Source organism: Pongo abelii, chromosome 12 (genome assembly GCF_028885655.2).
Source record: "Pongo abelii isolate AG06213 chromosome 12, NHGRI_mPonAbe1-v2.0_pri, whole genome shotgun sequence".
NCBI classification, from domain to species: domain Eukaryota; kingdom Metazoa; phylum Chordata; class Mammalia; order Primates; family Hominidae; genus Pongo; species Pongo abelii.
The window spans coordinates 23,888,914-23,899,711 of NC_071997.2; the positions used below are offsets into that span (position 1 = coordinate 23,888,914).

At 38.2% G+C, this 10,798-nt stretch overlaps 1 pseudogene; it reads left to right on the forward strand.

Annotated features, from left to right (window-relative positions):
• The first annotated feature begins 1,181 nt into the window (after positions 1-1,181).
• On the forward strand, positions 1,182-3,243 carry LOC129057433 (putative upstream-binding factor 1-like protein 6; annotated as a pseudogene).
• The last annotated feature ends 7,555 nt before the right edge of the window (positions 3,244-10,798 follow it).

The following is a 10,798-nucleotide window of genomic DNA, read 5'->3' on the forward strand; positions in this document are numbered from 1 at the left end:
CACTAATGAAATGACTTTTTTTCAGATTTTTGAGGTTAAAAATTCAATAACTTTCAAGTTTACCCTCTTCTAAGTTTTTCACAGTTTATTTTAATGCTTTTTTATAAATTTTAATTTTTTATTTATATTTTCATTTATTATGAACAATTTTCCAAAGTCTTTTTCACATAATAAATTTGATATATGAGCTATTCTTTATTTTATCTTCTACCTCAAATATGGACTTGAATTATTATTCAATATTTTAAAACATTTTAATCTATATATTAAGGAATTTGTGTTTCGAGGCATGTGATATTATAACATTCTTCATACTTCTAGTGAATTTTTAACATCATTCAAAGGCTACATCCTTCTATACTCTACTGAGAATTAAAAATGGTTCTCAAAAATATTCTCACATATTCAGAAACTCATTCTCAGAATTTCGACCTCCACTGGCATCTTTTTATTATTATTATTATTATTATACTTTAAGTTTTAGGGTACATGTGCACAATGTGCAGGTTAGTTACATATGTATACATGTGCCATGCTGGTGTGCTGCACCCATTAACTTGTCATTTAGCATTAGGTATATCTCCTAATGCTATCCCTCCCCCCTCCCCCCACCCCACAACTGTCCCCAGAGTGTGATGTTCCCCTTCCTGTGTCCATGTGTTCTCATTGTTCAATTCCCATCTATGAGTGAGAACATGCGGTGTTTGGTTTTTCAGCTTTTCTTGTCCTTTGTAGGGACATGGATGAAATTGGAAATCATCATTCTCACTGGCATCTTAACTCTGTTCTCTTTCCCTTCTAATGCATATTTTCCCCTGAAGGCCCCATGTTACACTCCTTATGCACCCTCTATTTAAGATCTGGTTTAATTTAATGTTGTATGTATTTGTACACAATTTTACTGAAGTTAGGCTTTGTCTTAGAATAGAAGATTATCCTAAAAAGACTAGTGAAAGAGTTACGAGAATTTGGAGAATTAGTTGGGAAATCATGCCCCAGAGGAATTACTTTAGGCAAAAAAAAATTGGTGGGGAAAAAAAAAAAAAAAAAAGCAGTAGTTATCGGATCTGCCATGTTTTCAAGTTCTATAGTGGAAAATGCCAGGTATTTTGGAGGCACTTTCTGGAGGAAGCCAAATTTTCACTGAGGCTTAAAGATGATGAACACTTAACCAAATAAAATTGAAATGTTTTATAATTGCCATTAAATCCTTGATATTTAAAAGGAGAAGCAGTATGGTTCACTAGAAAGCATTCATTCCCATGCATGGGTCCTGGAGAATCTTTAATTCAGTCTTTTATCACAGGTTCACATTCCCTCATAAAAAGGTAACAGTTGGATGCATGTCTGGAGGAGCTCTTGGGCTTGTCCTATTGCATCTTTAACTTCTCATCTGCAACTTTAGCTATGGCCATTTGGGCTGTGCTTAGAAAACGGCCATACTCAGGGCACTGTAGAATGAACAGTCTTTCCCGTTTAGGCATTTCTCCTTCCACTTTAACTTTTGACTCTGTCTTCAGGGCATTTCTGTTCTATTAAGCTTCTTAAGTGATGAGTGGTCTGGTGTTTGCCTTATGCAACTCAATTTAAGATCAGTTCATGTGAGATCTGGCAGAAAGAAGGCTGGGGTGGAGTGTGGAGATATTGAATATTGCACATGTAGCATATGAAAGGCAAATATGGATTTTAATTCAGAAATGGGCTATATTTTATTTATATCGTTAAGAGTAAATTAATTATACAAGGGATGTATGGCAAATAGGGTGTAATTTTTTTCATCAATCCCAATGAAGCAGAGTAACTTTCCTTTCTTTCTCCTCAGAAATACAGAATCACACATACTGCAGGACTTCCAGAAAGAAATCATCCAGTGACTCTTAAAAGTAAGGAACTCTGTGTTCTTACTCTGATGTCTACATAACCGGGATCTTATAAGTAAGCCAGAGACATCAAAATGGCTTTGCCTAGAAGCCAAAGCCATTGGTCCAATGCAGACGTCTTGAGGTTACTGGAATGCATGGAGAATAATCTCCCATCTGATGACAACGGCACGTTCAGCTCAACTCAGTCACACATGGACTGGGGAAAAGTAGCTTTTAAAAACTTTTCTGGTGAAATGTGCAGACTCAAATGATTAGAGATTTCTTGCAGCTTGAGAAAATTCAGCACTTTGAAAGAATTAGTCCTGGAAGCTAAGAAATGTGTTAAAAATACAAACGAAAGCCAAAAAGGCAGGAACCATCCAGACTTTCCAAAGAGGCCCCTTACTGCTTATATCCGCTTCTTCAAGGAGAATTGGCCCCAGTACTCCCAAATGTACCCTGGGATGAGAAGCCAGGAACTGACCAAAATCCTGTCAGAGAAATACAAGGAGCTCCCAGAGCAGATGAAACAGAAATATATTCAGGATTTCCAGAAGGAAAAGCAAGAATTTGAGGAAAAACTTGCTCGATTCAGGGAAGAACACCCTGACTTAGACCAGAAGGGCAAGAAATCTGATATCTCCAAGAGAGTTCAAACCAAAGTGCAAAAGAAGGTTCAGAAAAATATTGAAGAAGTGAGGTCTCTTCCAAAAACAGATCCATTTTTCAAGAAGGTAAAATTTCATGGAGAGCCTCAGAAACCCCCCATGAATGGATACCACAAGTTTCACCAAGATTCCTGGTCAAGTAAGGAGCTGCAACATTTGTCCCTGAGGGAGCGCATGGTAGAGATTGGCAGACGCTGGCAGCGCATCCCGCAGAGCCAGAAGGATCATTATAAGAGCCAGGCTGAGGAGCTGCAGAAGCAATACAAAGTGAAATTGGATCTCTGGCTCAAGACTTTGTCACCTGAAGATTATGCTGCATACAGAGAATCGACCTATGCTAAGGGTAAGAATATGGCGATGACAGGAGGTCCGGCCCCCAACTTGAGACAAACAGATCCGCAGTCCTCATCAGCAAAGGGTCTGCAAGAAGGGTCTGGGGAGGGGCAGGGGCTCCAGGCTGCAGGAGCAGATGCATCACAGACTATTTGGGTAAACTGTCACATCTCCATGGAACCAGAAGAGAACAGGAAGAAAGATGGTGAAGAGGAAGAAAGCAGTACCTCTTTAGACTACAGTAGTGGAGAAGAAATGGAAGTTGATGTCTGAGGGCAGTGACTCTAGTGCAGCTTCCTCAGAGGACTTCTAACTGGGACTCCACCTGACTCAGACTCCGCCTGACTCAGACTCCAGGGTCAGGCAGAGTTTCTCCGCAAAAGCCCATTCATGCCATTCGTGTCAAGGAAAAGGGACTCTCCTTCTGCCTCTTTTTACTTCTTTGCTTTTTTTTTTCTCTTTTCTGCCTTCCCCGCTCTCCTCCTCTACACAAAGTAGGAGAGGTTGGAAAGAAGCAACTTGGTGCAGCACCCTCTTACATCAGGATTACAAACCTGGGAGGGACTCTTTGGGGAGAATAAATATAAGTTTCAGCCAATACCAACCTTATCCTTAAAAAACAGGCAAATATCATCCCTTTCCCAGTGAATTTTCTGCAATTAAAACTTCTGGAATGAAGCGATGATTAGGTGTAGGGTACACACTGTATTAGACTGAATATTTCTGAAGCAAGAAGCTTTGCTTTACTCATTTTTGTTCTGCTAAAGGCAGTAAGAAAGCACCCATGAGCCTGGGACCCTGACCTTCCCTGTGGAAATGTTTTTCAGGACTCCTGCACTTAATCTAGGGTTGGGGATATTTGATGAAAGGTGGGGTAGGTGTCTTAAGAAAATTGTTGTACTCTTGATATCTCTCTCCTCCACTCCCTGAAGTAAGGAGTTGGTCACTCGCATGCCTGGGAGTAGGCAGCAATATTTCTATATATATGTCTGACTCTTAGCTTTCATTGAGACTTTTCTTTCTCATTTCCAAAAAAAAAAAAAAATTGAAAATACAAAATAAAAACTTACCTATTTCATCTGAATGCTCCCTCACAGAATCCCTTATGACATTGGGTACAGCATCTCTAAGTGCCATCTGCATTTATTCTTGAAGCTCCAAATATTTTCTCCTGATTCAGGTGCAAGTGAATCTCACCTTAAGCACTCAGGATTGATAGAAAGATGCACAGAAAGACACATATAGATAAATACACTATTCTGTTTCACTGTCTTCTCTATGAATTCATGCACCAATATAACATTGTTTTAATTTTTTTTTGGTTTACTAATATGTTTGAAAATCAACCTAAGGTTAGTGCCTTCTCAGTATACCTTTATTCTCTTAAACATTTCTGGCTATTTTCATATTTTGTTCTCATAAGTATAAGCATTACAGAAGTAGTTGTATACTTTTTATATGAAAACCATTGATTATCATGTGTTTATTTTGTCCCTAGTTATCTTAGTAAATTTTTATTTATAAGTTTTTTCTAGGTAAATAAGTTTCAGAGAATAATGAAAATATTTATCATTTTATGCCTCTAATTTCTAAATGTATGAGATTAAAATATCCAGGAGAATGTTAAGCAATAATAAAATAATATGTTCTTGGCTAGCTTCTGACTTTCAATCTAATGCTTACAGAATTTAAAATCATGAATATTATGCAGATGTGTATATTTGAAATAACTTATAAAAAAAGAAAATTGCTATTTACTGTTATTATTATTAAGTTGACTTTATAATGTTTATCGATTTGAACGAATTTATTTTGTTAAATTTATCATATATTTATGTAATTTTTCCTTAGTGTATTAGTCATCATCCTTCAGAGAAAAGTAGCACCAGCATAGAGAGAGAAACAGAGTGACAGAGAGAGAGATAGAATAATACTGAGAGGAGACAGAGAGAGACAGATACGGTGTCTTGTCGCCCAGGCGGCAGTGCAGTGGTATGATCTGGGCTCACTGCAACATCCACCTCCTAGATTGAAGCGATTCTCCTGCCTCAGCCTCCTAAGCAGCAGGAATTACAGACACCCGCCACCACACCCGACTAATTTTTGTATTTTTAGTAAAGACGGGGCTTCGCCATGTTGGCCAGCCTGGTCTCGAACTCCTGACCTCAAGTGATCTGCCCACCCAGAAAGACTAATTTTATTATGAAGAATTGGCTCACAAAATTGTGGAGGCAAAAAATACCATGATCTGCAATGTGCAAGCTGGTCACTTAGGAAAGCCAGAGGTGTCATTCAATCTGAGTCTGAAGGCCTGGGAACCAGGGAAGCCAATGGTGTCAACCCCAGTTCAAGGGCAGGAGAAGATAAGATGGGATACTGTACTAGCTTAAGAAGTGAGGCAGGAACAAAAGGGTCAAACTCCTCTACCATCTGCCCTTTGTTCTATTCAGGAGCTACTGGGGAGAGAAATCTACTTTACAGAGACCAATTCAAGCTGACACATAAAATTTACCATCACACTTTCATTTTCTTACAGATTCTGGGGAGTTAGGCATTTTTACCATTTTTTCATGAATTCTAGATGTCTGATGGGTTGAATTTATTTAGAAAATGTATTTGCATATTATGCCCATTGTTTCGCTTCAAGTTTGCAAAATTAACTTTAAAGATCTGATTCTTTTTACTTCCAATTTAGAAGATACTGTAAGTCACATTTCCCACTAAGTGGTAGTAAGGCCTATAGCTCAGGCTAGATAGTGAGATGTACAAATGCAGTTGGGGCTTTGCTTGTGATTTTAAATACAGTGTTTTTAAATTTATTCAGCCCCTACTCTTTTTTAAGTCTTGCCCTCCTTGTGTGGGACACACAGATGAATGGTACAATTCTTGACTTCATGACACTCAGAGTTAAAGATGGTATTATTTGGTTTAAAAAGGGCAAGTACTGACAAATAGAAACTGAACTTCTGAGTTTGCTATTATAATAAAATATCATTGGTTAAAATAATGATCTCTTTGCTTTTCTGTTACCTCATCTATACATTCTTGAAGTGGAAATAAAATTAGAGTGCGATTAGGCCAGGCATGGTGGCTCATGCCTATAATCCTAGCACTTTGGGAGGCTGACTCTGGCAGATCACTTGAGGTCAGGGGTTCAAGACAAGCCTGGCCAACATGGTGAATCCTCCTCTCTACTAAAAATACAAAAATTACCCAGGTGCAGTGACACTGCCTGTAATCTCAGCTACTCGAGGCTGAGGCAAGAGAATTGCTTGAACCTTAGAGTCAGAGGGTGCAATGAGCCCAGATCATGCCACTGTGGGCCACCCTAGGTGACAGAGAGAGACTCCATCTCAAAACAAAACCAAAAATGAAACAAAAAAATTACAGTGAGATTAAATATAGGTAAAGGTTACACTTAATGCTTATAAAGTACCTATCTCACAGTAGATTTACAGAAAATGTTAGGTTGATTTTCACATTTTTTCTCCTTTATTCCTTTCACCATCCATATTTCTCCTTTACTTAATTCCAACAAAATCTTTAAGTAATGCATATGACATAACAAGATATATTACATTCAATAAATAAAAATTCAATGAATGATATTCGTCTGCAATGCATAAAGACCTGCACCCTTGCTAGAATTTGATCCCAACTTTGACCTAAGTACCAGAAATTTTAAAAAATAGTGTTGTTGATTCTATGGGTGTGTGTATATGTATGTGTGTGTATATATATGTATGTGTGTGTGTATATGTATACACACTATATATATATTTGTACATAATAATGGGAGATCCTTGAATGCAATGCAATTGATAGAAAGTACAATACAATTTTTTAAATATAAAAATGTTTCTGCAAGGCAATTAAATCAAAATTTATCCTTGATAAAACAAGTATTAATTCAAAAAAGAAGTATTGGAAGTGGAAGTGACGTCCAGACAGAGGAAACAGCATACCTAAACACTTAAAGAGAAGAAGGCCATGATGCCTGTGGAGAAGCTACTTCTACAATTCTTTTGTTCTGGTCTTCTGTTACACACAACTCATGGAACCTGCTAAACACACTGAGATCCAGTTTAGAGGCATTCCTTGTTTACACATTTTAAAAATTTGCACCTTAAAATTCTGAAAAGATAGAGAGGTGCAGTACACTTTCAGACCATTTCCAAACCTCTAAAGAAAAACAGTGAAAAACTAGACTAACAAAATCAAAATTCATGAACAATATCTACAACAACACTGAGTGACAATGTACTCTACAAAAATCCCAAATATGAATACTCATAGACAAATCAGGTGCAACAGCAATATCCATGAGGAATCAGAATCCTTTCAGGATGAAGCAGAGAGGGTGAACAGAACATATGTAGATTTGAGAACTCCCCAAGTCAGCAACAAGGATTCTTTAGAAAGTGTGCAAGGTAATTAAAAAAGAGCTGCTGAAACTGAGTAGGGTGGGAGTTTGCATACATCAATAAGCAAGAGTGCAGGATAAGATAAAAAGAGGCTGGAACCATATGGTTTCTACAGCTCTTAAAATAACTAGGCCAAATTCTCTTCCAGGATCAAATTCCATACCGAGAAGAATATAATGGGAGTAAACTACATATTAAACAAGGCTGACACAATAGGATCAAAAAAAGCGAAGGCCCCAATAAAGTAAGTGGAGACAGAAGCAGAACCAGAACAGAGCAAAAAGTCAATGCTCTTATTATTGAATACATACCTCATGGAATCAACAGGAGAGCTCTAGAGTCGGGATGCTAGGAAAGCTATCTTGACCGATCTTTACCTTATAAAAGTTCAAGTTTTGTTCCATACAAATAGCATCAATAGGGAATGCTTTTATTGTTATTGTTCTTTGTTTCTTATTTTAGAAGAGGGCAGAGGGAAGAAAATGCCTTTCCAAAAATAGTATACCTTGATATGACTCTTCATGAAGTAACAACTAGCGTTCTTGAAAGAACCTTAGTGCCAGGGATACAGTGAGCTTATACTCTTTGGCTGCAATCTTGACAGAAGTGTCTCTGGGCAGTCCTCTTGGTTTCCAGCCCAGGAGAATCGCAGCCCCACCTCACTGGATCCAGCTCCATCACTGTGCCTGGCTACCTCTAGCTATTCCTGAAAGTCAATTTCTAGAGTATGTCCTGATCCTCTCCTCCACCAAGCACCACTCTTGGTCCCTGCAGTATCCCTCCAGGACCCTACCTAGAAGCCTTTTTGCCTGTCCTTGCTCCATAGCACCTCATCCAGGAATGTATTATAAGCCTGGTGTGGTGGCTCACACCTGTAATCCCAGCACTTTGGGTGCCCCAGGCAGACAGATCACTTGAGGTAAGAAGTTCGAGATCAGCCTAGCCAACAAGGTGAAACCCCCTCTCTACTAAAAATGCAGAGATTAGCAGAGTGTGGTGATGCATGCCTGTACTCCCAGCTACTTAGGGGGTTGAGGCATGCAAATAGCTTGAACCTGGGAGGCAAAATTTGAAGTGAGTGAGACAGCAGCACTGCACTCCAGCCTGAGCAATGGTGATGATGAGTGAGAAAAAAATACCATAGGTAGAGCTAGAGGTACATATCTACCTACATATCTATGTATCTATGTCTTTAGCTATATATAATATAGATGTATATTATACATATACATGAATATACATGTTATATATTGTTTAATATGTAGTTTACTTCCAGTATCATATATAATACATTACGTATGTGTATATATACATATTGCATATATGAGAGAGAGATCTGAAATGTATAGAATCCCTAATAACAAGCAGCTGCCACCCCCATCTTTCACAATGGCTAATTACTTGACTGTATGATTTCCTCTCAGATATGGTACTGCGGACCACGAGGTGTCTCCAGCAAATTAGCAGCAAATTCAAGTGCAAGTTTTTGGCTTTAGAAAATGTATCAATTAAGTCAGCTACACTTGGGAAAGGAGGTTAGGAATATGCACCCAAAGGGTTGATCTTAACTGTTCCTTATTACTAATGGGAAAATTCTGGAGATGAACGGATGTTTGGGGTGGCTGTCTTGCACTGACAGGAGTAGGGATGGGGGATGGATTTCTCCTCTATTCCTCTTGTGTTAATAATGGCAGGAGATTTTGGTTACTGGGAATAGTATCTACATGAGCTGGATAAAGTGCGAGCACTAAAGGTCTTGGGAGGGTAAAGAGAGGGGCTGCAGGGGCTGCAGGGACTGCAGGGAGGAGGAACTAAGGCTTTTTCAGAGAGTGTGCAGAGAGAAACAGTCAGCTTCTCTGTCCATCATCCACAGCTCCAGGATTAAAGAAAACTCTGCTTTCTCCCTGCACATTCTCTTTGTATCTGTAAGAGAAAGTGAATGGGTTAAATTAGTGATCTGAAATGATTATTTTCCAGAAAGACAATTGAACCACTACTGAAATATATAAAGGCAGCTGGGGCTTTGCGAGGCCACCCAACCCAACCTCCATATGGGGGAATGAAAGGGGACCCAGTTGTCCCCAATTCTGGAGCTTTTGGGTTAATCAGGAAAGTGCCAAGGAGGCAGTGGAGGGGTGGGGTTAAATAAAACACCTTCTGTAATCCATGTATTAATGGGCCAGGCTAGGAAAGAAAAACTGGTAAACATGAGTTGATAGAAGAAAAATAGGAGAGAAGGTTTTATTTTATTTTTAAAAATAATTTTCAGAAACCAAGTTCATATGAGTTTTATGGAAGAAGGGACTAGAAATAATAGGAATAAAAATATGTGTGTTTAGCAAAGGAAGTTCGTGGTCAGACAAAAAATGTAGTTAAAAGGATGTTGGTGGTGAGATGAAGAACATGGTTTGTGTAAACTGTTGGGTATGAAAGATTCCATTGAGTTGAAGAAAGACGGAAAGTTTCACAAATGAGTACAGAGAACATACTCATGTGGTCAGGAATATGCTTTGTTATGGACAAAGGAGATAGTACAAAAATCAAGTGAAGATATTGGGTCCATGTAGGTATTTAGTTTTATTTCAAAACAGTGGGAGTAAATAAAGTAGGTTTTAAAATTGAGAGAAAATAACAAAGATAAAGTGAGAACAAGAGAATGAAAGAGAGGAAATTAACATTGGAAGGCGATTGTCTGTTGAATAATGTCTCTGAGAATAGCATGGAAGTCAGCTTCTACGTGTAGGGCAAAGCCTTAGAAAAGAAGAAGCAAGTTGCACTAATGGGGTCAGGCTCTGGTTAGCAGGTGGTTTTTGAACTGCTAAAAGAAAAAATTTTGGAAAAGTCTTATGTCATTCTATGAAGTAATATTCACTATTGTTTTGAGAATAAAGAATCAGCATGCAGGTAAAATATTTGAGAATAAAGAAACTAAACAGGTTTAGTAATGAAGCTTTTGTGTATTATAAGATAATTAATTATCAAATCATAAGTTACCATTTTTAACTCAAAGGTAGATACTTGAGGGCAAAGAGTTGAAGGCCAGATTTTGACTTCTGGTGCAAATGCATATATACATACATACATAGAAAAGAAGGAAAGAAAAGGAAGAAACAAAACAGAAACCAGTCTCTAATTTTTGGTTCATTCATTGCAACAAATTGCTAAATACTTTAAGATAAAACAAGAAATAAAAAGGCATGAATAAAAGTAGACTATGTGTTCCAGTGATTTCATTATTACTTCAGGGTCATGTGAATCTACGGAGGAAGATGATCCATGCTGTGTATTGCAGAGTTTCTCATTTGCTTTATGAGGAAGAGGAGTGTCACTTGGAGAGACTGGAATAGGAAAGCAAAGAGAAGTAAAGACAGTGAAGACAGAATGAAATGAAAGGAGAAAGCCATAGGAGGAATGTATAAGAAACTGAAGGAAAGGTACCATAAACCAGACCTGGAGCTGCTCCAGATTAGGACTGAGAACAAGAGAGTCACTGGGAAAAATGACCTCATTC